The sequence below is a fragment of the Papio anubis genome, chromosome 4, assembly GCF_008728515.1.
Source record: "Papio anubis isolate 15944 chromosome 4, Panubis1.0, whole genome shotgun sequence".
NCBI lineage: Eukaryota > Metazoa > Chordata > Mammalia > Primates > Cercopithecidae > Papio > Papio anubis.
The window spans coordinates 37,463,173-37,490,521 of NC_044979.1; the positions used below are offsets into that span (position 1 = coordinate 37,463,173).

At 37.2% G+C, this 27,349-nt stretch overlaps 1 protein-coding gene and 1 non-coding gene across 8 annotated transcripts in view; one reads left to right on the top strand and one right to left on the bottom strand.

The window, feature by feature from the left end:
* Positions 1–27,349, bottom strand: part of CPED1 (cadherin like and PC-esterase domain containing 1) — a 308,960-nt gene that overhangs the window by 81,245 nt on the left and 200,366 nt on the right. The window lies entirely within an intron of this gene.
* On the top strand, positions 22,472–22,578 carry LOC116274687. Its single transcript, XR_004183471.1, has one exon. It is a non-coding gene; the product is annotated as a U6 spliceosomal RNA (small nuclear RNA).

The following is a 27,349-nucleotide window of genomic DNA, read 5'->3' on the forward strand; positions in this document are numbered from 1 at the left end:
CACATATATATATATATATCTCCACTGTATTTTTTATGGATGTATATTTCCATTGAAATCACAAGCTTGGCTTATAAAAGCCTTTGACTGCTTGACCTTTAAAACAAATCTGGGTCTTACCCCTGCCCTTGTGGAAAGTAGGAGGCAAAAACTGTGGCCAGGCATAGTGGCTCATGCTGGCAATCTCAGCTACTTGGGAGGCTAAGAAAGGAGGACTGCTTGATCCAAGAGGTTTGAGTCTAAGGTCATCTACGATCGTGACACTGCACTGCACTCCAGCTTGGGTGACAGGGAGGCAAAAATAAAAATATAAACCACCAAAACTGTGCAACCTCTCAATTAGGGAATATTCTCAAATAACCACTTCCAGATAATAAGGAATAATTCTCCAAAAAAAAAAAGCAATGTTCAAAAGAGTTACTCCAAGAAACGTTGACAGTTGAGCAAACCAAAGAACATATTCCCTGTTGGAACAGGGAGCCTGTAAATCCTGCCACCGAATACGATAATTGCTGTGCACAACTGACCTCCATATATTTACCATTCCATTCTTATCTGAATGTGAGTTTTCTTTGAGGTTATTCTCCTTATAGAGTATGAAGTGGATGTGGCATATAATTTGTCTTTTTAGCTATAGGTGACTGAATAACAAGGAAAAGCTTCCAGCATCCAGTACATCTCCCAGAAACCTTAGACTCTGAACTGGGTGGTCTCCTTTGGGGAGAATAGGGATTCTACATAGAGTTCTATATAGACTCCCACCTGTCTGGGTAGGTGGGAGTCTAAAGCCAGAGAGAAAGGTTCTAGCAGAGCCTGCTAATTTTACCCCAGTATTCTTTCTCCCCTTCTTTCTTTTAATAATAGAACTCAGGAGGTTTAGCTGGACACATGGCAACTCAATTAGAGGACATTTCCCTACCCCTCTTGCAGATATGTGTGGCCCTGCAACCAAGTACTAAACAACAGAATGTGAGCAAAAGTGAATTTTGAGTCACATCCTTCAAAAGGAGGTTGCTTGCCTTTCACTTCCCTCCTCCTTTTCCTTATGGCTGGGAGATGGCAACAAGGCATGCAGACACTTTGGACCAGAGATGGAAGTCATGCACACAAGACAGCAGAACTGTCTAGCCAGGCCTGGGCCACTCATTCCTATACTCTTACAAGAGAGAAATACTGTTCTATCTTATTTAAATCACTGTAATGTAGGACTCTTCATTATACCAGCTTATCCTATAACCTAACTATCTAGAAAGTTGTAGAGGATAAGACTTTAAGAGTGTAGACTGAGGTTAGATGGCCCAAATCTGAGCAAGGCTATGCCACTTACTAGCTGTGTGGTCTTGGGCAAGTTGCTTAGTCTCTTTTTGCCTTAATTTTCTTATCTGTGAAATTGGGAAAATAAGAGTACTATTATTATTATTATTATTGCCATTACTGTCATTATTATTTTTGAAACGAACTTCCCACTTAACACTTACTCAACTAAAAGCTTATAATTAAAAATATGTAAGATATATTTTTAAAAACTCACTGGTGCCTGAGTAAATTAAGATAATTTTAAATTTCACAATAATCCCAGAATATTAATTTTGTGTTAAATTTCATTAAAAGGATTGGTGTCAGTTGGCATTCTCCCATACTAACACTTTTTTGAAGAGATTTGGACTACTTCAAATTATATGTCATATCAAATAAATAATGATATGAAGACAAATCTCAATTAACACATTTATTAAAAACTGTGCTCTAGAACCTTGCTACATCAACAACCAAAGTTTATCTTTGTTAAAAATATGTAACTTCGGACCACAGCTACTGTGCAATCTACATATCTGGGATGATATTCCAAGATAAAGTATGCAGTTTCCCTGGCCTTGAAGTCTAATTTTCTTAATTTTCTTTACATTTAAATATGTTGTTTTTTAAAATTTATGAAAATAAAATTATATTGCTCATAGACTTCAGTTTCCAGTTGCAATAATAAATGCTTGCTAAACTGTTTATAGTCTCTCATCTAATCCACCTATGTCTAATGACTGAGTATAGGGCCTGACTTACAGGTGTTTATTACATGTTTATTGCATTAACAGATAGAAATGTGAGTCCAATTGACACATGAAACAGAGCCAAAAGGATGGAGCTGGGACACTAGGCTTCTCTGGAATATGCTTTCACTAGCAGAGCTCACCTGTCATAACCATAAATGTATGGCATCAGAACATGGTTGAAAATTAGACACAGAGGGGTAGAAGAAAGGGCCTGGCAGTCTATGTGCACACACAATGGCAGAAGAGTAAAGGCTTGCCTTCCACTATTAATGCAAGTTAAGTGTGTGCAACCAAGTGACATATGAAATACGGTCTGCTGCAAAAAATGTATCCCATTACATGTCTTAATGTTATAAATTGTATCTCTCATTGAAGCTTTACTAGTAATTATTTAGAGTTGAATAATTTTTCAAAGATTACTCACTGACCACATGCTATACATCCACAGTTAAGCTCAAAGCATGCTAAAAGGAGCTAAATTCTGCCCAGAAATGCCAATGCTTTCAAAATTGAACATTCAGACTACTATGGCATTGTGAGATTAAAAAGTTAATATTCATTTTTAGTTCAAACATATTCTAACAATGTAAAAATTATAAACCTATGAAGCATACTTGTATCTATGACTTGACAGTCCTTTCTATGTGTAGTCTCACATTTTTATACATGTTTATAATATTTTTAAAATACTCTAAAGAGAGGCCAGGTGCCGTGGTTCACACCTGTAATCCCAGCACTTTGGGAGGCCGAGGTGGGTGATCACTTGATGTCAGAAGTTCGAGACCAGCCTGGCCAATATGACAACACCCCATCTCTACTAAAAATACAAAAAAATTAGCCACGCATGGTGGCATGCGCCTGTAATCCCAACTACTCAGGAGGCTAAGGCATGAGAATCGCTTGAACTTGTGAGGTGGAGGTTGCAGTAAGCCAAGATTGCACCACTGCACTCTAGCCTGGGTGACAGAGTGAGACTCTGTCTCAAAAAAATTAATAATAATGATAAAATACTCTAAGGAGTAGCCTTAAAGTTCACTATCCTGTGATATTTATTAATGACACAGAGAAACATGAGAATTTACAGTGAAGAAACCCAGCAAACACTACCCTCATCATGTCAGTAAGACAAATACATCGCTTCTGTAGCATTCTTGCCACAAATCTATAACTTCATTTAATCAGCAGAAACATTATGTAATTCCAAACTGTGAGGCATTCCACAAAATAACTGACCTTCACTCTTCAAAATGTCTAGATCATGAAAGATAAGGAAAGACTGTGGAATCATCACACACTAGAGAAGAATAAGAGGCATGATAACCAAAAGTAATGTGGGTCCTAAACTGGATCCTGGAACAGAAAAATAACATTAATGAAAAAACTAGTGAAATGCAAATAAGGTGTTTGGCTAAGTAAATAAATTGTACCAAGTTTAATAGCTTAGGAATTCTAAACGTACCATGGTCATGCAAGATGTTAACATTAGAAGAAACTGGTGAAGAGTATTTGAAAAGTTTCTGTAACTCTAAATTAATATTAAAAATTAAAAGAGGAGCACAATTTGATAATCATACTTTGGTGCTCTTTTGAAGGTAAAAATGCATTAACAATAGAATAATATTCTAACCTGTAAGAGCACAGTTTTGTGTGAAGTTTCCTACAGCAGAGTAATGGTTCTGTGTGGTCACATCTTACTGGCATCCATGGGTATCCCATTGCATAGATTATAATCTACAAGCATTTGCTCTTTAAAAATTGTGGGAATTACAGGAGGACAGTCAATAAGCTAAAGAAGAGATAAGGTACACCTAACTCTTAAAGAGTGCCTCCTAAAGAGTTGACAAGGAGAAAGGGAAATGCCATTTATAAAGAACTTGGTTATGCCAAGCCCCGGGGTAGGAACTTCAGATGCACTATGGCATTGAATCTTTGCAGCCGTTTGAGGCAGATATTATCATTCTCATTCAGTAGATGAGGAAACAAAGGTTTGGAAAGTTTGGAGGAAGCTTTTCTTGGAGGCACACAGCTTAATAAGTGGAACAAATAGGGTTTGAACCATGGGTTTATCTGACTTCAAATCCATGCTTCATAGACTGAAAAATAAAACAAAATAGAACAAAACACACTGTACTAAGAAACAAAGGTTGTGTTTGTGAAACATTTATGGACCAATTAAATCTTCATCAGGGAAGACTCTTTTGTCATGGCTACAGATGGCATCTTTAAACATTACCAGCTGCGCTTTAAAATGCTTACAGTTGGTCAGAAGTGAGACTAAGCCAGAGTGTACATAAATCAGACCAAATGCATCCCCTCCCCTGGAAAAAAAGCCTCAACTCATCTTTCCACTTCATGCAGGGTCACTCATATAATTTCCACTTTTGGATAATAGTGCATTAGAAAATCACTTATTAACTAAAGATTTAAAATAAATTCCTATGGTAGGCAATGAAAAAAATATTTACATATTTGTGCCTGTCATCAAGGAAAATATTTGACTTAATATGATTTTCAAAATCATCAGGACTCATTTGTCATGTGTTTTTAGTTCTCCAAAGAAGTTTACAGTTTATGACATTTATTCATTTTTTTTTTCCAATGGATTCCTTTAACAGACATTTGTTTAACATCCATGTGAGCCTGCCACAGCCCCTGCCCTCATGGAGTTCCAGAAGAGAAAACAGATATGTAAACACATGATTGCTGCAGAGAGTGATAAATGCTGTAATGAAGATTGCTCTGGACACAGTGTTGGCACAAAAGAACATGGTCAGCTCGAGATGCTTTAGTTCAAACTTGAAGTATATTGAAGTTCACCAGGAGGATAGGAGGTTGACAGGCTTTCTAAGCAGAGGAAACAACAGAGACAGGGGAAGTGGGGCCTAAAGCAATTGATCCTCTCCTATACCTCCGCCTGCAAAGCAGTGGGCATCCTTTGTCTCTTAGACTTACTGGACCCTGATTTATAAATTGCAAATTTTTCTTCCCGGCTGTGAATCTTAGCTTGCAATTCAGTCCTTAGCCATAAAATACACAAGACAATCTGGAACAGATTGGCAATGGGTTTTGTCTAGTTGCATTTGGGGACTGCGTAAAGCATATGGTGCCAGTTACAAAACTCTGAAGCAGTTTGTTCAGAACCCAACACAGCCATATCAGTTCAGGCTCTGATATTGTCAGTTATCATCAAGCATGCCCAGTAAGGTGTTGACATATTCCTATGGAAAATATGCTATCATCTTTGCCATGCGATGCAAAATTAGGGGTTGTCCGTCTTAATGGAAGAACTTAAGACACCATGGCCCCAGTTATAAAATAAGGTGTACTGAAGAAATGTCAGGATACTAGAGTGTCATTTTAGCTTGTCTTAAATTCCTCCTGGTTTTACTTTAGCTCATTATTTCCTGAACTTGAATGCTGTTGCTGTGATTTGATCATTACTATTAAGCAGTTGTCACAATTCCCTGTGTAGGATAAAATGACTCTTTTATTCAAGGCCAAGTCTGGCAAGTCTGTTCTTATAGATCACATATTTCTAAGTCTCCACAGTTTTCACTTTAAAAAGCTGATGCTGTGACTCTACCCCAGGTTGCCTCTCTCCACTCAGCTGAAGTCACCGGGTTTCCCTCCTCTGTCACATGCTCAGCGGATCTGCCTTCTGCCATTGATTCTCAACAATCCACAGCCCCGTGGTAGTTCAAGCTGATCTCCAGAATATGTCACGTATCTGCATTGGTCCACAGCTGCTCTGGGATCCTGCTGTCCCAATCAGATATGCTTGCCTGGCCTAGCAGAACTGAGCTAACACTGCTTTAAAGACAGAGGACTGGCTTTGTTTTAGAATTTTGTAGTTGTTACTCTGCCCAGATCGAATACTGTGTGGATCTTCTGCTTTATCGTTAAAAGGCCAACTGTGTTTTAAGGCTCCAGTGAACTGGCTAATTTCAACAGGTCAAAACCAAAATGGATGTAACATTAGACACTACTGATTCCCAGTGAGTCCCCCTGCCTTGCCCCAGCTGTTCCTTTTAATTGGAAATGTGTATATCACAGAATAGTTTAACAGTTAAGGCTACTAATTGGGGAAAAAATACTATCTAGTAAGATAAACTGTTCAATAGATTGGTCATTATTTTTTATCTTTCCCTATGGTTTTACATAAAGTTTCAAAAGCCTATTTTAATTGTACTCTAAAAGGTTTATGGAAATAAGAATGATATAATAATTCTTAGAAAGGTCATATGTTTCCCAAACTATGCTCCATGAAATAGTTTTTTTGGAAGTTAGTAAAGTTAAGAATGGTGTAGATCAACTAAACTAACTTTTTCTTTATTGTGTGTTTTAATTTTTTTATTTTTGTGGGTACACAGTAGGACACTAATATACAATACTTGTAGGATACATGAGATTTTGATATAGCCAAACAATGTGTAATAATCACATCAGGGTAAATAGGGTATCCATCACTTTGAGTATTCATCATTTCTTTGTGTTAGAAACATTTCAATTATACTCCCTCAGTTATCTAGAAATGTATAATAGATTATTGTTGACTGTAGTCACTCTTGTGCTATCAAATACTAGATCTTATTCATCTATCTAAGTATATTTTTGTATATATTAACCATCCCCATTTCCCACTCTCCAACCCCCCACCCTTCCCAGCATCTGGTAACCATTATTCTACTCTCTATCTCCATGAGTTCCATTGTTTTAATTTTTAGCTCCTGCGAATGAATGACAACATGCGAAGTTTGTCTTTCTGTGCCTGGTTTATCTCATTTTGCATAATGTCCTCCATTTCCATCCATGCTGTTGTAAACGACAGGATTTCATTCTTCTTTATGGCTAAATAGTGTTCCATTGTGTATGAGTACTATACTTTCTTTATCCATTCATCTGTTGACGAACACTTAGGTTGATTCCAAATCCTGGCTAAAGTGAATAGTGCTGCAATAAACACGGGAGTGTAGCTATCTCTTCTATATATTAATTTCCTTTCTTTTGGCTATATACTCAGCAGTGAGATTGCTGGATCACATGATAGTTCTACTTTCAGTTTTTTGAAGAACCTCCATACTGTTCATACTGTTCTCTATAGTGGTTTCACTAATGTACATGTCCACCAACAGCATATAAGGGTACTCCTTTCTTCACATCCTCGCCTCCCTTTGTTGTTACCTGTCTTTTGGATAAAAGCCATTTTAAGTAGGGTGAGATGGTATCTCACTGTAGCTTTGATTTGCATTTCTCTGATGATCAGTGATGTTGAGCACCTTTTCATATACCTGTTGGTCATTTGTATGTCTTCTTTTGAAAAATGTCTATTCAGATCTTTTGCCCATTTTGAAAAACTGGATTATTAGATTTTTTTTTCTGTTGTTGTTTGCCCATTTTTAAATTGGATGATGAGACTTTTCTCTATTGTTGTTTGTGTTGTTTATATGGTTTATATGTTCTGGTTATTAACTCTTTATCAAATGGATAGTTTGAAGATATTTTCTCCCATTCTGTGAGTTGTCTCTTCACTTTGATTATTGTTTCCTTTGTTGTGCAGAAGCTTTTAAACTTGATGTGAGCCCATTTGTCCAGTTTTGCTTTAGTTGTCTGTGCTTTTGGGGAATTGCCCAAGAAATCTTTGCCCAGACCTATGTTCTGGAGAGTTTCCTCAAATATTTTTTTAGTAGTTTCATAGTTTTGAGTCTTAGATTTAAGTCTTTGATTCATGTTGATTTGACTTTTGTGTATAGCAAGAGATAGGGGTCTAGTTTTATTTTTCCACATATAGATATCCAGAACTAAACTAACTTTTGGCAAAAATTTTTTAATAGTTGCCTAATTTCACTGTCAGTAGTAAGATGTTCCACAAACAAATTTTTATAGTTCCATAAAGCTGACTATAAAAATATGTGAAACAAGTTGACATTGCTTATATGGAAGCTAATTCAGCCATCTCAGAGAATTTTAATTTCCTGAGGAGACAATTATTTTTGATGACATATCTTTAACTGTCTGTCAAAGAACCTACGACCAGGAGAATCTATATAACTGAGTCAGCTGTTCCAATGACTACTTATATAAAAACACCGACCTGAGAAATCACGTGAGACCATTTATTCGATGATGGATCGTTAGTGAAAAACTCAAATGTGGCAACAGGGACCAAAAGCAAAAAGAAAATACCACAGAGCTATATGGAAACAATTGTCATCCATTTACTATTTTCTTAAAATTATAAACAAAATAAATATGTTGTGATGACAGACATCTATCTGGCACAACAACAACAACAAAAATCACTCCTGGGAATGAATAAGATCTTGAATTAGCTGCAAGTTTTCCTTTTACCATAGGTCACACATTATTCATGTGCTATACTCATGTATTCTTTGAATACACCCATTTCTTTGTTCATTTATAGCAATTTTCCTGCACATCATTATTCAGGCTGTGAACTATGTTAGTAGATCAATTTTGGAAACAGGATTCCTCTTTGGAAAAGTATTAATCATATTTTACATGCTGCATCAGATGCTGCCCCTTGTTGTACCCCTAACCTTGGTCATACACTATGGAGTTCTCCTGTGAAACTCACTGGAATGCAGAACGCTGGAAACCAGAGTCATTGTGACAAGGGTGGCACGGTGACAAGAGAATAGATGGATTTAGATCTAATATTATTAGAAGCACAGTGGTTAAGTGTGGGGCTAGTGAGTCAGACTAAATAATTCAAATGTTTACCATTCACCCTCTTTGTGACCCCATACAATTCCAATCCATTGTTGCCTCAGTTTCGTCCTCTGTGAAGGGCTGCCTTATAAAATTGTTCAGAGGATTAAATGAAAGGATACACATAAAGAACCTAGAACCATGCATGACAAATAGTGAGGGCTCAATAAATGTGACCATGATTGGAATTAAAGTCCTACTCTGTGCCACTAATCACATTGTGTGCCTTATACAACATATCTGTGAATTAGATAGCATAAGTTTCATTTAATAGATATTGTGAACAAATGGCAGTTATAGAGCTTGAGGAATTTAGCTGGTATTAGTCAGTACTATGTTTCATATGCATACTATACATATGGTATCCATTACATATGCATATATGTCATATATAAAATAAAATTAAGCTGTACGTTACATACTGTAGCCATTTATTATTTTATCCTGATAATATGCCATGGACAAGGTGGGAGGATTTTAATGATGATGGGGGTGGGGTGGGCTATCTCAACATAATTAGATTTGCATACTTAAAAAAATACAAAAGCTGGACTGAAGACAAGTGAGTCTAGAGGTAGGAAAGTGAGTTAGGAGGGTATTATGAATTGTTCAGGGGAAAGGTGATGAAAGTCTGCATTAGGCTGGTGGGGAAGGAGCCAGGATACGAGATGTGTAAAAGGAAGTTATGAGCACTGAAGGAGAGGGGGAATAATCTAGGATAAGTTGGAAATCTTTGGGTAATTGGCTGGACAAATGAGAAGAGTTTGGGGTTCCAAAAACACACTCATTCCCCTTCTCGACCAAAGAAATTTGTGTTTTCTTTGCTGCAGTGTCATAACGCTTTTATCAGACTTATTGTGCTTTATTGTAATATATTTGGATTTTCCCCAAGACCTCATAAACCTAGACAGTACATGAACAATAGTATCTGTTGAATCAATATAGGTTTTAAGTCACATTGGCCGTATTCAATATATGATATGTGTTAAGACATATACTTTATCAATACTAAATTTCAATTCTCTCCCAGCTTCTTGGCATGTAATGATATCCTTCTTGGAAATAAGAAAACCTGAAATTAGTGCTATTGGAAAGAAGAATCAATAACTCTAAGCGACATATATAAATGAATGAAACACTTCTCTGTGCAATTTTTCTCACTGTGTCACAGGACTGGGATGACCATTTGTTTTGTATTTTTTACTTTAACATATAATGATGTTAACTAGCATTAGTGTTGGTGAGACTGTGGGGAAACAGGCACACTTATACGTTGTTTAATTAGCAGAGCATATTAAAGTTTAAAATTCTCACTTAAATTTTTTTTAAATTCCACTTCTAGAAATCTTTACTATAGAAATGAGTACAAGAATAAAAAGATTTCTATGTAAGATGATGGTCATTGTAACAATATTTATGGTAGCAAAGCATAAGAAAATCTGAATGTATGTCAATAAATGACTAAATAGATAAATACAGTACATTCATATAATGAAAGATTATCTAGTCATTTAAAAGAGGAAGCTAATTTCATCTCTTCTGACCTGAAAAAATGTGCAAAATACATTAAATTGGAGAAAAAAGAAAGTTGCGGGCTACTGTTATAGCATTGTTTCATTTTTATTTTAAAATACCAATGTATGCGGTGTATATATAAACATATCAGTGTCAGTTTGGACAAAATCTTAAAGAATATACACTCAACTGTTATATGCTCTTTAACCTCAGAGCATAGAGTGACTGAGTATGATGGGATAGGTGGAGAACAGATGTTCATTAGGCATTTTACATGTTTTTTTTAAAGTGGTGGGATTATGAGTAATTTGTTTTTCTTTCTTCAGTGATTCTCAGTATTTCTTCAGCCATTAAAAAAAGGATAAAAACAAATTAGTATGTACTGATCTAGAAAGGTATTCATGATATTGTAAGTAAAAAATGTAGGTTACAAACAAAAGTTTGCATTGAATTGTATCATTTCTTGGTAAATATTTATAATAATACAAAGGATAGATGGATATATACCAAACTGTGATGTCTGGGGCAAGATTAGAAAGAACATGCAGTGATTTCTTACATACATTTTGTATTATTTGTAATAAAAACAATAAAATATTAAAACAACCATTAATAAAAGGTCATCATACCTGTTTTATATCTTAGAAATATGCTTTAAAAGTTAATAGATTTTAGTAAAGAAAACTATATTCTAATTAGATTAGTAGCATTTTCCATTATGCAAAATATCCTTCTGTAAAGTGAATTAACTTTTTGTGATATTAATATTCACAATGTCTGGCTGCCCATTTTGGCCTAGTTAATGCTTGTCTTTTGGAGAAATAGAGGTCAAATTTCTTAATTAACTGTCTAAAACTTACTGAGAAATGTCATTATTTTGCCTTCATGAGGATCTCAAGGAAGGCTCTGTGCCCCACTTCTATGCATTTGGTCGCTCTTTTCCTTTTTGAATGAGGGGTATTTATCTTTAGCAGTTGAAACTCTTTGAATGTTGACATAACTTAGATTTCAAGGTAGAAGAAGGGAGGTTACTGATGCCTGTACTTACATAGAGGAAGCAGATTACTACATTTGCCTGAATACAAAAATCCTGAAAAAGCAGCTGTCTACTAGGGGCTTCCCTGTCCATGGAATGAACCTCCTTTCTCATGGACATTAGGACCTATGTTTGGAAGAAAATCAGTTTTTATCATCCTGTTTAGGGTAATAAATGAATTGGCTGGGTACCCTTCAGCTTTCTACTTGCTTCCAATCCATGTTTTAAAGAGCCTTTTAATTTCTGAGCATTTAAATTACATTAATTACGTTTGAACTGAACAGGTTCTTACAGTGTCTTGTGCTTGCAAAATTTTCAAAGGGAGAAAAATGTTAGTTCAAACCTTGTAATCCTAGAGCTGAGTGCAGCTGAGAATTTTAAGAAAAGTCAGCAAAATGAATGGCATACATTGTATTTATTTATTCAAAATAATATGTGATTACATTCTGCATTTCAGAACTCCTAAAAGAACAAATTATCTGTCTTAATTGAAGCTCTGTTTTCAGGAATAGAAAATAAGTAAAAACAATACTAGAAACCTCGGAAAGTTCAAAGAAAAGATAATACCAAAAGTACCTAAAATAGAGTTTCCTAAATATCAACTGAGGAGTGACTGTGAAATCTTTCAACAGTGTGAAAAGTGAATAAAAGACTCAGAATTACCTATAGGGCGAAAAATATAAGAGGGATGAAATAATTAACTTACTAAAAATGGAAGGAAGTGTTGCTTCACTGACAGATGAGTGGGATGTATAAAGTCTCACACTGTAAAAAACGATACAATTTTTCCAGTTCTGATTAATAAAGGACAGCATTTCTAATGCACTCATAAAACATGGAAAGACTTTTCATGTTTGATGACATATATAAATTTAAGAAAAAATCTTCAAAATCAATAAAAATTTTAATTACTATACCTATTAACAGGCTTAATAATATAGTTTTCATAGTATCTAAAATTCATCTGAAATCCTCATCAGCAAAACAAACCTTGCTTTCCAGAGAGAGAAGTCTTTTCTTTACTTAATAATGAAAAGGGACTGCATCCCAGAAAAGAAAACCAATGTTTTATGGAGGTGGCCTGCAGCACCCACTTGAATCATCAGGATTAGGCAATGACCCTCTTTTGGTTATATTTATCTGACCGTTTTCTGCAGGAAAGGAGCATTAATAGCTATATAAAGCTTCAACACATGTTGCACAGAGAGGACTGTATAATCCTCTATTATTTCTGCCTGTAAATGACTACATGTCTAGCACTAGCCTGGGGCAGAAGTGGCTGCCAGGAAACTTGACCTGCATCATGGGCTTAATGAAGCTGTAATGTTCTGTTTATAATTCTTTCCACTTTTAACTAGTATTGTATCCAGGGGAAATGAGATAATGTGCCTCTCCTTTTTGGATCACTGGGGCTACTGACCAGTCCTCTGTGAAGGGACAACGAATACAATGTGGATACTGTTCAGGTTCTGTAACTTGCTCTGACCATTATTCTGGAGGATCAGTTCAGATTTGGGCAGGTAGGGCACCTAATTTTCACCCACAGGAACAAAGTCTGACATATGGCTGCCTGTAGGTGTGTGTGGACTGGTAGACTTGAAATATACTTGTATACAATTTCCTCTGCCTTTTCTATGATGACAATAAGTGAGGCTGGGCCTTTCCAATATTTTTTATTTAGAGATGTTTTCCTTCAGTTTCCCTAGCCCTTTTCTGATCATTTTTCTCATTCAGGGGCTTCTACTTTGTAAAACTATTATGGACTTTTAGACTTCCATTGTGCTCCATCTCTTCTGGCCACGCCAGCAAGAAAGGAAAGGATATAATTTTTTGTTTTTGTTTTTTTAAGCTAACCTGTAATCAAACCAGTGGCCCCCTCTCCAACTTTGGACCAAAGAGTTTAGAATGGAGGCATCATTAAATAGGTGAAAGAGGTTTTTAGAGTAGGTAGTTCTACTCCTGCAAGGGTTCTGAAATGTGGGGTGTTTGAGGAAATCCAGACTCGAATGGATCTCTCCTTTCTGAGCTCCTCCTCCTCACCTCCCTGAAAGCAAGGGTTGGGAACCCTCACAGACTGCAGGTGCAAATGTAGGTGCTCTAGTGGAGAAGCGGGTGTCTTGCCTCTTTTGGCCTTTTGCGTGGACAGCCCCAAGACCTAAAGCCAGCCCTACCATGTGACACACAACTGACGAGCAGCTTCCCATCCTTTCTCTTTCTTTATTCTTCTTCTATTCTTCTGCTCCTGAATACCAAAACAAAACATAGCCTCATAATCTACTCATTTAATAGTTACCCTTTCCTCCATGACAACTAGTCAGAATTCCTCCTGTTATTATACACTTGTTAACAATTCCAGTGGCCCTGTTTCCCTCAGACAGAAAATTCAGAGTTTCCTCAGCACCATGAAGTCAGAAGCAGCACAGAAGGGAGACAGAGGGTGATGGCCTTGCTGCTCAACTACCCTGAGAGTAATTAGTGTCTTAGCTAAGGAAAAGGCCCACAGGGGCAGTTAGGGAGCCACTGTGGACTTTGAGATGGTATAGAATGGTCTGTTGTCAGAGTGGAAGCCATGCTGAGGAGTCTATCTGTTGACAGAAAAGGAAAGGGAAAGATGGTAAGACATGACCAGGAGTCACAAAGATAAAGATTATTTTTTAACATGGGGGTGATTTGTATGTTTGCTGACAAGAGAAGAAGGAGGCCATAGAAAGGATAAGTTTGAAGAATAATTAATTGGTGGACCCAGGCTCCCAGGAGAAAAGAGGTAATAGGTCTGAGGAAAGTGGAGGGATTATCCTCTGAGAGAAGAGACAGCTCCCTCTTAGATAACGGATCTGTGAAGGTATAGAAGGATTTGGAGACGCAGGTTTATACCAGCTGACTTTGATCTTCTTAACAATCTGTTGAGACTTAGGGCATAGGGATGAAAGCTTGAGGAGAGTGGAAAAGATTTGGAAAGGATGTATCATGTCCTCTGGTGGTGAGACAGGTGTGTCATATTTATTTATCATGGGCTGCGAGTCAGTGGGTCTTAAAATAGGAACAACTGGCTTCAGAAATTAGCAAGAGCCTAAGCCAGAAGGAGGGAATAATTCTAGAAAAAAAGGCACTCGGTGAACCACCACATGTTTTGAAAGCTCACTAGGTCTATAAGCCTTCCTAGAGGCTCTTTGGAAAATGAATCAGAGGACCTGGGTTATAGCATTGACTCAGTTACTTAACATCTTTCCTATTTTGGGCATGATTGTTAATTATTTCCCAATCAGGATCACTACTTGCAAAATGGGTATCTATTAATTTACTCAACAAATACTTACAGACAGCTCACTACTGCCAGGTGCTGTGTTAGGGATGGCAGGTACAAGAGAAACAGGATTCTCTCTGTTCTCAAGTTTCCTTCAGTCTAATGACTTCCAATCTTGCTTCATTTTATGGGAGGGTCAACTGAGATAATAAGTCAGAATGTGTTTTTAAAATTCTGGAGCCCAACTGTAGAAAAAACCTATAGGAAAGTAATTTTTTTCTTGCTTGTTGTGATCATGACCTAATGGTGATCACAATTTCTAGATAGAAGACTACCTCCAAATGATGCCCACAGCTCTCCCAGGCTTAAACCCTCTTACGGCAGCCATTGTCTCCCACTGGGAAGCAGGGAGCACAGCTTTTACACTGCACTGATGCTATCCTCGCCACTTCTTCCTGTCTCCAATGACTGGTTGCCCTATTCCTGTGGCTGACTCCTCTGATGAAGACAGCACTAATTCCAGCAGAGGTACAACACAGAGCTGTCCCAGCAGCCAAGTGTAAACCAGCAGAGTTCTTTGATCTTCAGCCTGGTGCATTCTTTGGGTGGCCAAAACTTTGGAAGGACAAGCTGAAAGAGTATGTCTGGTGTTTGGAAGCCAGGTCAGAGGTAATGTTCTGGAGATGCTTGCTGAGAGTAGAATTAGGAAAATTGCCTTTTCTTTTTGATGTCTAAGTCTAGAACAGGAAAAATTATTCTCTGAAATGTCTCCAGAAGTTCTGGGAATGGTCTCTCACTACAATTATGGCTGCAAGATTAATTTTGCTATACTATACCCAACTTTCATTAGCATACTCAATTTTGTTCCATATTTCTGTTTTATCTAACATTTAAAAATTCCCATCAGTGGTGGAATATGGAGGAAATGGAGGAAATCTTTCTCTTCTTTTGTGTTCAGGCTAAGGGGGAAGTCTACTTCTAAAAGGAGGATTTGTCAGATAGGAAAAAAATATAAACTGCAGATTAGGTGTAGAGGAGAGGAGGACGGAAGATGAAACTAAGGATTGCTTTACCCCCTGCTTTCTGTCTTCCTCTGTGAATGGCTTTATTTATAACTGGATTCAGAAATTAGATTCCAAGAGGGCTTACCAGGTAGAAATATGAGCTAACTGCTCCCTATCTTGATGTGAGAAAAGCCACAAAAATCTGCAAAGAAGTCGATTTTCTGGGCATTTGTCTCTAAATTTTCTTCCTTCCTTCCTTCCTCCCTCCCTCCCTCCCTTCCTTCCTTCCTTCCTCCCTCCCTTCCTCCCTTCTTCCCTTCCCTCCTTTCTTTCTCTCTTTCTTTCCTTCTCTCTCTCTCTCTCTCTGTCTCTTACTCTCCCACTCTCTCCCTCTTTCTCTCTTTTTTTCTTTCTTGATGGCGTCTCACACACCCTGTTGCCCAGGCTGAAGTGCAGTGGCGCAATGTCGACTCACTGCTACCTCCACCTCCCAGGTCCAAGCAATTCTCCTGCCTCAGCCTCACAAGTAGCTGCAATTACAGGTGTGTGCCACCACGCCAGGCTAGTTTTTGTATTTTTAGTAGAGACGGGGTTTTACCATGTTGACCAGATTGGTCTCAATAATAATTCATTTCTATAACTTTGTCTTTCTTGGGGTATCTGGATAGAAAAGTACATTTTCTAGAGTTTGTTCCCTACGCTCTTGTTCTTGACCTTCCCATCTGATGTGCACCTCCTCCTACCTTGTATCTCAGATCTGATTTTCTCAAAAATCTAGAGATTGATCTATTAAAGGCAGAAACACCCACACATGTTACAGTGAAGGTAGGTTTTTGTTAGCTTTTGACATATGATTCTCTGCCTTGCCCTATCTAACCTTCTCTTCACTGCTCTCTCCTCTTTTGATTTGCCTTTAATGTGGATATTCTCCTGTGAATGACTCTGAAGTCGAATGTCTGAGAGGAGCTCAGAGGCCCTTCACTGCTACGATGACACTACTGCTCTCATTGTCATTTCCTCATTGACCTTAACTTCTTGGTGTGATTTGTTTCTCTTCTTGGGCTAGAGAAGTTCCTTTCTCTTTAAGTTCCCCACTTTGCACTGGTCTGTATTGAACTTTCTGTTTCATTCAATTCAACAAACATTTACTGATAGTTGTGCCTGGTCCAATGTGGGATAAAAATGTAAATAAGACTTTTTTATAAAAAACTTAAAAATTTGTGGGGAGACAGCCAAGTGCAGAGCAAGCCAAATATTGTAATAAATTCTGCTGTACACACTTGAGAAGAATTAACTGAAGGTACACCCGCATTCCAAACAAGGCTCCCAGGACCTCTCCATTTTGCCTTTTTCCTATTTCCAAATTCCTACATCACTTATTTGAGGCTTAAATCAGCATTTTCCACAGTATATTCCTTGTAACACTAGGCCCAAGAGATGCTCTATGCAAAAACAATTTCACGACCAATTGAGAATAGGAAATGTATACATTCGCCTCTTGGAAGTCCGCATATGCATCAACACACCTGAGGTTTTCATCAGCAGAGAGGCAAAGAAAAATTCCTTTAAAAAAAAAAATTAAGGAGAACACTAAATAAAAATAAAAATGAAAATTACTATGATGATTATTATTTTCTTTTATTGTACTTTAAGTTCTAGGGCTAACCCAGAAGTCTCTGATCTTATTTCCTTGCACACCACTTTTTACATAATACTTTATAGGAAAAGTGATGTTTCTCTGGCCACACTCTTGGAAACATTGCCCTAATTAATTCATTAAATGAGGAATATGATAATATTATGAAAATCTTACATGGATGCACCTTTATCATCATATAAAACCTTTCATACCAGCTGGCTTTTTAAATGCCTAGAATTGTGCCACCCAATATAGTAGTAATGAACCACATGTGACTACTGAGCGCTTGAAACACAGCCAGTCTCAGATGAGATGCACTGTAACTGTACAATACACATCAGGTTCAGAAGACAAAATAAAAAAAGAATATGCACTATCTCACTAGTAATTTTTATATTGATTATATCTTGAAACATAATATTTTGGATATATTTGGTCCAATAACATATTATTTAAATTACCTTCACCTCTTTCTTTTTACTTTTTTAAAAAATGTGGCTACTGGAAAATTTAAAATTACATATGTGGGTCACGTTATCTTTCCACTGGCTGACACTGCCTTAGAAAATAGAAACTTTTTTCTATATTTGTACTTTTATTTTTCTTCTTCCTTTTTTTTTTTTTTTTTTTTTTTTGAGATGAAGTCTTGCTCTGTTGCCAGGCTGGAGTGCAGTGGCGTGATGCAACCTCCACCTCCCAGGTTCAAGCGATTCTCTCACCTCAGCCTCCCAAGTAGCTGGGACTACAGGCACGCACCACCACGCTCAGCTAATTTTGTATTCTTAGTAGAGACAGGTTTCACCATGCTGACCAGGATGGTCTAGATCTCTTGACCTCGTGATCCTCTCACCTCAGCCTCCCAAAGTGCTGGGATTACAGGTGTGAGCCACCATGCTCGGACCTATATTTGTATTTTTCTGTAGCACACAGAAAGATCATATACCCAGTGAAAATATTTTCAACATTGTTGACTGAATTATTACGGCTGGGAAAGCCAGCGAGTTGAATCTTATTCTCCAAGGTGTTCACACTCTTACTCATTATTATACCCCATGTGTGGACTGTCCCTACTGTCCATTCACTACTTCAGCCTATAAATCATAGAGAACTACACCTGGCAATGCTGCGCTTCTACAGACGGTCTAAGACCTCTTGTTATGTTCTTCTTAGCTCTGCAATTACAAATGCTAAAATGCACTTGTAATTCCTATTTCGAAGCAATCATTCTGATGCCATTTCTGTGAATTTCAATAGTTTTTGGCACTTATAGACTGTAGAGTTATTCCCTGGCATTGAATTTAATTTGCCAAAGGCATCATCATTGTTTCTCATGACCTAAAATACTACCCCTTTGTGGGCAGGGGAAAAAAGCAGAAGTTAAAATCCCTACTATTATCACATTTGCTTCAGAGGAATCTTCCCAGGTTTGAAGATCCAAGTAACAGGCTCAGAAATAACTGATAGAGACCGTGTATTCAGTTACTGATAGGAATGAAACTTAAAATAAAATCACATGCTTTGATAAGTCATGCCATATCTGTGATATCATCATGCCAGCACGTGGTATCTTGTAACCACCTGGATCTACAGCTACATGAAGGGCTTGGAGTTAGCTGTATTTCACATGAGCTGCAGAGAAGGCTCTGGCACAGTGAATTTCAGAGAGTAATAAGAAGACAACCCCAATGGCAGCTGATATGAACGTTGCAGTGAGAAGAAAATAAGCAGGATTGGGCAGCACTCTGTTAAGCATGAGTCAGGGAAAAAAAAAAAAATTAGGGAGCAACACCATAGCAAATAAACTGCAGATGCTTCCAATCAGGCAAAAGTGTGCTTGCTCCACTCACACTTGCCATCTGGGGAAAACTACAACGAAAATGGATCTGATTTACTCATCTTTCACACAGAAGCATAGCATGTGCCCAAGAAACCATACCGAATGTAACTATCAAAAATGAGCTTTTATCTAAGAAGCTATAAAAAAGCATCAAAAAAGGTGTGTACTCATGACACTCAGAAGCTTGTATTTGAATAATAAAGCCTTCTTATTTTGTCACTTTGGTTCCATAACATGTTTTGAGATTGTCTAGTTTATAAATGCCAAGGTATAAGGTACTGAGTGATTTTTTCCTAAACAATAAACTGCTGACACCACCTTGTCTTTTGCATAATAACTGCTACCTCAACACTATTTTCTGACTTTTTATTGTAATCTTATTCTAAACACATGTCAGTCTTTCTCTATTGCAATCTAACCACACATTGTTATTAGACTTAAACTTTGAAACATATTTCTGAACATATCTCCCCAATAGTAAAAAAAAAAAAAAAATCAATGAATTACCATTGGCATTAAACAAAAGTCACACTTCCTAGTCTGATTCTTAGGTTTACAATTTGGTTTCATCTACTAGCTTGACCTTACCATCCATAATCAACTTTGTATACTCCACAGATTAGGGGATTTGGACGGCTTGCTTTGCTACTCTTGTGCTGCCAGGCTCAGCTTCCATCTCTGCACATCCAGATCCTACTCAAAGTTCATGGTTCAAGTCAGTTCCATGGCTCTCTCAATAGCTAGAATTCTACGGCCTCTGCCCCCAGCATTTTTCTAAGCATTCTTCTACTGTTACCTCTATTAAGCACATACACACGCACACGCGCACACACACACACACACAAAACACACCCATATACACACACTCAACTGTAGCAATTATTCTGCCTGAATCAAATCCTAGCTTTGCTCATTACTAGTTGTTTAACATGGGGAATTACTTAACCTCCCTGTGCCTTAGTTTCCTCAAGTATGTAAAGGATAATCATAGGACTTACTTCTAAAGGTTGTTGTTGGGAATAAATGAGTTTCTGTAAAGCGTTGAGAACAGTGCTTGATGCATAGTTTGCCCTTTGTAAGTAATTCGGTGTTATCCATAGCATCAGTCACAGTAAAGGTATTAGTGGTACTGTTGTTATTTTTGTATCCCTGGCAGTACTTTCATGTGATCTCATGTATTGCTCATGATCAACAAACATTTATAGAGTAAAGCAGTAAGTAAATGAGCATAAAGTAATACATTTCAAAATGAGAGTCAATGCACTAATTTGCTATTACTTTTAAAACCTGCTTTAGGAATGCTCTCCTAATAGTACCAGGACTTATTGGGTACTCTCTAGAAAAAAAAAAGATTATTTTTAAGGAATAACTAAAGTAAAAACAAAGCTCTACTAACTGGAAACTTGTGGATTAGCTACTTTATGAAAATGCATTATTTTAGTGTGCAATTCTGAAGAAGTAAACATTGATCAACATTTATATTTGATATCCTTAACTGTAACAAAAATGCCCAAAATGAAAATTGAGTTCAGTCCAGTAATGACAACCAAATGGTGTTTTTTCAACTTTCCAGATTGACTTTATGCCCATTATCTCATTAAAGTTCTTTTGCTCTAATGAGCTAGACTTGTGGGAAAAGGTTTAAAAATAAAGCTGAAAAAAAGAGAAACTTTAGTGTGATCTAAAATTCGATCTCATCTATTCTCTATCAGCATACAGTAGCATGGGGAACTGAAGAAACACTCTTCAGCCTTTGAAAATCAACGTGCATTTCATAGAGAGCTGCTGCCTTTCAGTCACAGCATTTTCCCTGCTGTCTTATAACTACGTCCTGCACTAAATTTTACATGTCCCCAGACTCCTATTTAATTCTCACAGCTGGGAGACGGGACTAAGTCCAGCCAAATCTGTTTTCCTAGAGTGCCTACAAATCTGCCCTTTAATAATGTATTTTCTCTACTATAATGGTCTCTAACTAAGCTCTAATAGATTTTGCCACACAGTTGTGGCTTTAATCAGAGAAGAGAGTTTTATGGGTTTATTAATCATGCTCCTTTTCAAAAGCTGCTGATTAAGCATTTGCCTGACAGTTGAGAGCAGTCAGAAGGTACAATGGAGGCTGTCGGCTTACAGAGTAGCAGCCTGCAGGTAGCTTTCTCACAGGGCCCGCAACAGACTGCATACAGCTAGTGCCAACTGAGCAGACTGAAGTTTCAACTGCCCCCAGCTCCTAGCAACAGATCGTTCTCAGCAATCTTCTCCCCACCATTTTATTCACCAGGACTATTCCAGCAGCCAATAGCAAAATTCCTTCCTGCTCTCCACATCCCAAAGCAGCTAAATTATTTCTGAAACTGAATGACATGCTTGGCAAAGAATGTATTCCACCCTGAGGCGCTACTTACAACAAGGTTTTCTTTGGCCTACTCAAGCAGCAGACCCACTAAACACCATCTCCCCCTGCCTTCTAGGAAAGCGGCAACCTAAGCCACATAGTCCCTTCATGTGTTATAGTCAAGGCACCAAGTAACAGCCAAACAACACAACAAGGCTTCCTGGACTCAAGAAAACCCCTATTTCTCCAAGGCCAATTTACAGCACACTCATAGAAATACACATTCAGACCAAACACCAACCGACTTTGAGGTTTTATTAGAAGTCAAGACACCAGGAAGAAGTAGCAAGTAGTGTTTTGGAAAGAAAAATTAACTTATGTTTATTGAATTTTTTACACTGAAGATAAATGTTTTCTTCAAAATGCATATCTATCTCGAAGTCCTTCACATTTCTTACATATGTGTGGAAATTTCCGTATTCCCTTAGTGGTTATTACCAAGTAGAGAAGAGTGAAAATATCCTTGAGGTGAATTCAGTAATGATTGGTCCATGACTCGTCTAAACTTTTCTACATTTGGTTCCACAGCAAACATTTAAAGCAGTACTTCATATTCTCAACCTAGCATAGTGTGTTAGAGGTACTTCTCATTTGACTTAAAATGATCAGATTTCTAAAATTAAATTTTTGCTAGAATTATCAATATTATCTATGTTGATGTATCTGTAATCACTAGAAAATGAGCAGTTCTTTGTTTCAATATGTGTTTTTGTATAATGAAAGGTGATTTAAAATGATAGTAATTAAACCATGGAAAGAATAAAGCAAAATATGTTTAAATTATCTTATGTTTTTTTCAAAATCAAGCTGTTAACTCTACACAAATATTTCCTGGGTTAATGTTATAGATATCTGTGTAGATATTTTATCATGTCTCTTAAAGGTCTGAGATCTTACATGTTTCTATTTGTATCGCCTCTTTTGAAAGAATTAATAGACTAGTAAACAAAACAGGAGACTTTAGTATGGTACTTTATACACTGTAGTATACTAAGCAAGAAAATCATAATATCAAAAACTAGTGGTGCTCGCTTCACCAACACATATACTAAAATTGGAAAGATACAGAGAAGATTAACATGGCCCCTGTGTAAGGATGACATGCAAATTCATGAAGCGTTCCAAATTTTTAAAACAGAAAATTTAGCCTGGCATGGTGGAACAAGCCTGTAGTCCCAGCTTCTCAGGAGGCTGAGGCAAGAGGATCACCTGAGCCCTGAAGGCTGAGGCCACAGTGAATGGTGAAAGAACCACTGCACTTCATCCTGGGCAATGGAGCGAGACCCTGTCTCAAAACAGAAAAACAAAAACCAAACAACTAATGAGAGAAAGGGATGTTTTTAAAAACAGATCATATTAGTTCTCTCTAATGAATTTATAAAAATTAAAAACTTACTTTATGAGACATTAGAAAGTCCCAATACACACATTTGAATTCATTTCTGTCCTTCACATCATATTACATTTTTAAATAAGCAATGAGACGTACTGAGCTTAAAAGCTTGACAGATTTAACAGAAAACCAAAACCCCAAACCATACACCTGGTAAATGAAATAATCCTCAGTTACAGTCTTGATATGTTGAGATCATATATGCTCTGCTTCAATCATCTGAAAAATGGTAAAATAAATCTATAGTTTGGTCCATGTTAATTAAATTATATTTAATCACCATTATCCAGGTAGTACCATGAACACTTTTTACTGCTATCATTGCAAAATATATTATAGGCCGAGTACGGTGGCTTGTGCCAATAATCCCAGCACTTTGGGAGGCCAAGGCAGGTGGATCACTTGAGATCAGGAGTTTGAGACCAGCCTGGCCAACATGGTGAAACCCTGTCTCTACTAAAATAAATACAAAAATTAGCTGGGCATGGTGGCAGGCACCTGTAGCCCCAGCTACTTGGGAGGTTCAGGCAGGAGAATTGCTTGAACCCGGAGGCAGAGGTTGCAGTAAGCCGAGATAGACCACTGTACTATAGCCTGGGCAACAGAGCACATCTCTCGCTGTATATATAGATATACGGCGGGGCGGGGGGGGGTCAGTGCTTGCTCATCCATGTTAATAGAGGCCATGACTGTACAGATAAATGAAGTCCACAGATGTTAATTTCTAACTCTTACTTCATTATAAACATATAGGAAAATACTTCCAATTTATTTCTGAGATTTTCTATCGGGCATGTCTTAATCTTGTACCTGAGTTTTACAGGAGATATGAAGCAGTAGAAATTTGACATAAATCAGAAGTAGGATTCAATCTTAACTACCACTAACCCTGGGCAAGTTACTAGCCTTTTAAAACTTTAAGTTCCCCCTCTGTAGAGTTAACAACGCTTACGTAGTGGGGTTATTGAAAGGCTATGCACCTACTAACACATAGTAGTTGCTCAGAAATGACAACTTCCCTCATTTCCCTACTTTTCCTCCACCCTTCATGTGCTTCTGGCCCACTCTTTAGAATCTTGGAGGATACCACGTCATTGCTGAAATTTTCAGATAATCCATGAGAAGAAGCAATTAAAGGAGAAATTGAATTAATGTGATTTTGATTTTATTAGTTGCAGCAACCCAATAGGAACTTTGACACAAAAGAAAGAAAAGCTTTTATATCTACTAAACAAGCCTAAAAGGTATTAGGGTACTATAAATGGTTTATTTTTTCAACTAAAGTAACCCAGATTGTTCACATTTTCCGTCATTTAGCTTGGTATCTTTAATAAATGTTGGCCAGTCTAACAGTGCTCACATTTCACTTTTGGTTTCTTCTCTTTTAATTTTTTCATCAAACATTTGTTCATATGCATTGTAAAAACAAACAGAAATTAACCATAGCAATGGCTAAAATATAAACCACAAATTTGACTGAGTCAGCGGAGGTTTTTCTGGGTAACCCCAAAATTCCATGTCTCTGTGTATTTCAGTCCCTTTGTCAACTTATTACATGATAAATGAAACAGATCAGAAGAACAGAGTAAAAATTAATCCATCTTAAGAGTTCTATATGCTCTTGGTCAGATCCCTGATCCAAAAGGAAACCTGATCTAGGTTTTGAAAGCACTTTGGTGTCCCAGAATGATTTTACTTGATCAAGTTCCCAGAAAATACATGGTTCAGCCTGATGACAAATTGTCAGAAAATCAGTGGGAAAGTGCTCTGCTTCTCCTCAGCAGAAAACATAAAAATCATATCTATTTTGTTTGTCTTAAAATTTTGATATAAGAGTCTTCTCTTTGCCATCAGGCATGAATATTTTTATTTATTTTACAGTATGTGTTTTGTATTCAAGTGCATAAATGAATAAAAGATAGTTTTTTCCAAAAATTTTCTCTATCTTTTTGTTCTTTGCATATTCTCTTGACTTCTAAATAACTATTGGTCTGCTTTACCCCTCAAAACCTGACCTGTAGTTATTCAAGTTTGAACATAATGTGCCAAACATTTTGTTCATCATATTAAGCTATGCGTTGGGTACAAAGAACAACTTAAGGTTAGCTCTGGTACTCGAGGGATGTCCTGCTTGATTCTAGAGAGCACAGACACAAAGCAGCATGTACAGTCATGCATATCATCCATCTTATAGATTGTGTATTTCTTCCAAAGTATTTGGAACCAGAGTGTTTTGGACTGCGGATGCTTTTAGATTTTGGAATATTTGCAGTAAATATTTACCGGTTGAACAGCCCTAATCCAAGAATCTGAACTCCAATCTGAACTCCAAAATGCTCCAGTGAGTGTTCTTTTAAACCTCATGTCAGTACTCAAAAAGTTTTGAATTTTGGAGCAGTTCAGATATTGGATTTTCAGATTAGGTATGCTCAAACTCTATATGCACACATGCCTTGTAGGAAAGAATGAGGGGAAATGGTGAAAGAATAAGATGACCCAAGAAAGAGCCAATTGTATTTAGGAAATAGCCAGTGGACATAGTAGTTAATAGTTGCAGATTCAAATATAATGTCAAAGCTTCACAGATTTCCCCTCTCCAATTTCATTCCTTTCCACTTCTGGGTCTCCAATTTACTCATAATGCCAGAAATGGGATCACTGCACAAGATATTTTCAATGTATTTGTAAGGTCTACTTATATCACTTATTGTCAAGGAAGTGTTCTGGTTTGCTGCCATCTAGACAAGAGATCAAACAACACTCTGATTAAAATGAAATATTTATTGTGGACCTAACTGTAGTGCCAGTTTGTTGGTAAGCCAGGGAAATAATGTTGAAGGAAAGTTCAAAAACTGAATTGTTCAAATAATAGCATTTCCTCTTTTTCTTTCTACCATCTTTCTCAATTTCTGTGATGAGCTCACCAATTAAAAATACATTTTGATCAAGGTCTGAAACTGATATACCTCTCAGAGTTTTGGACCCAAAATTACGAAAAAGAACCACAGAGGCATGCAACCAATAACCACCCAAATTTAAGTGAATTAGAACTTTTCTGTTTTGCCACGCTAGTCCGAAAGCCACAGGCATTCCACCACCCCAGAAGGATCTGGAGAAGTGATGGAGAGAATGAAAAATGAACGCAGATTGTACATAATTGTGCTGTCACATTCTTATTTCAATGGCCACAGAAAGAACCCCAAGTTTCAATTCAAAGGCCTCCCTAGCAAAAATAATATTCTTCTCCTCAGCCTGCCTTGTACTGGTCCTTCAAAATCATCTCAGATGTCACTTCCTCCAGGAAGTCTTCTCTAATACGTTTAATTGCAGACTGCAGGGTGTAGACTTATGGTATCCTTTGCTCACCAGGTCATGAATTTCCCTATAAATCTGCAAACTATTTGTTAAACTCCAAAAACGTTGTCTTTTTCTATGCTCGGTGTTTTTTGAAGAGTTTGGATTGCGGTTTATATTCTAAAAGGTGGCAAAAGGCATGAATCAAACAGTTCTTTTACTTTTTTCCCCCGAGCACCTACCCTTTAATATTTTGGAACATTTTCCTCATTCCATTAATTCTCTATTTTGCTATAACCACATGGCCTTTACCTCCAAGTAACCTTGGCATTTATAGGCTAAAGGAACAATACTATAACAGCCAAGACTGGCCAGACAGGCTTTAAAACTCAGCACTGACTGTGGGATGGGGAAAATCTGATTTGTGTGTGTGTGACTTTTGTAAAATAATTTGTAACTTAACTTAGATGACTTCACTAGGATTTAATAAAATCCTGTCATCACATTCAGGTTTCAGATTTTATATGTTTGCTAAATGTGGTAGAATAATCCAGAGCTGGTTTCATTTCTTCAGAGTTTGAGAGGCTGCATTATTTGAAAGAGAAGTTTTTGATGGTCAAAAAAAGGATATATGTTTCTCTGATACTGGAAAATAAAAGTAGATAAAAGAAAAGTATTTTCTTAAAATTATTTATTTATTTATTTTCTAGTTTTCCTGAGTCTAGGAAAACATTGCCTCTCTAATTTTACTACAGTCAGAATTGAAATTAGTTCCTGAAAATAATATTTGGCATTAGGGGCAGTTTAGGGTCTGGAACACATAGGTCTGGAAGTGAGAAAAGCTTGGTCTTATCCAGCTTAAAATATTCAGACATACCTTTTTAAAAACTAAATCAGATAATGCCATGCCTGTTCTCAAAATCACCCAATCCCCCCGACCCCTGTCCAATAAAATCTAGTCCTTTTTTTTTTTTTTTTTTTTTTTTTGAGACAGAGTCTCGTTCTGTTGCCCAGGCTGGAGTACAGTGGCGCTATTTCGGCTCACTGCAACCTCCTCCCACAAGGTTCAACCGATTCTTCTGTCTCAGCTTCCTGAGTAGCTGAGACTACAGACACACGCCACCACACCCAGCTAACTTTTATTTTACTAGAGACAGGGTTTCACCATATTGATCAGGCTGGTCTCAAACTCCTGACCTTGTGATCTGCCCGCTT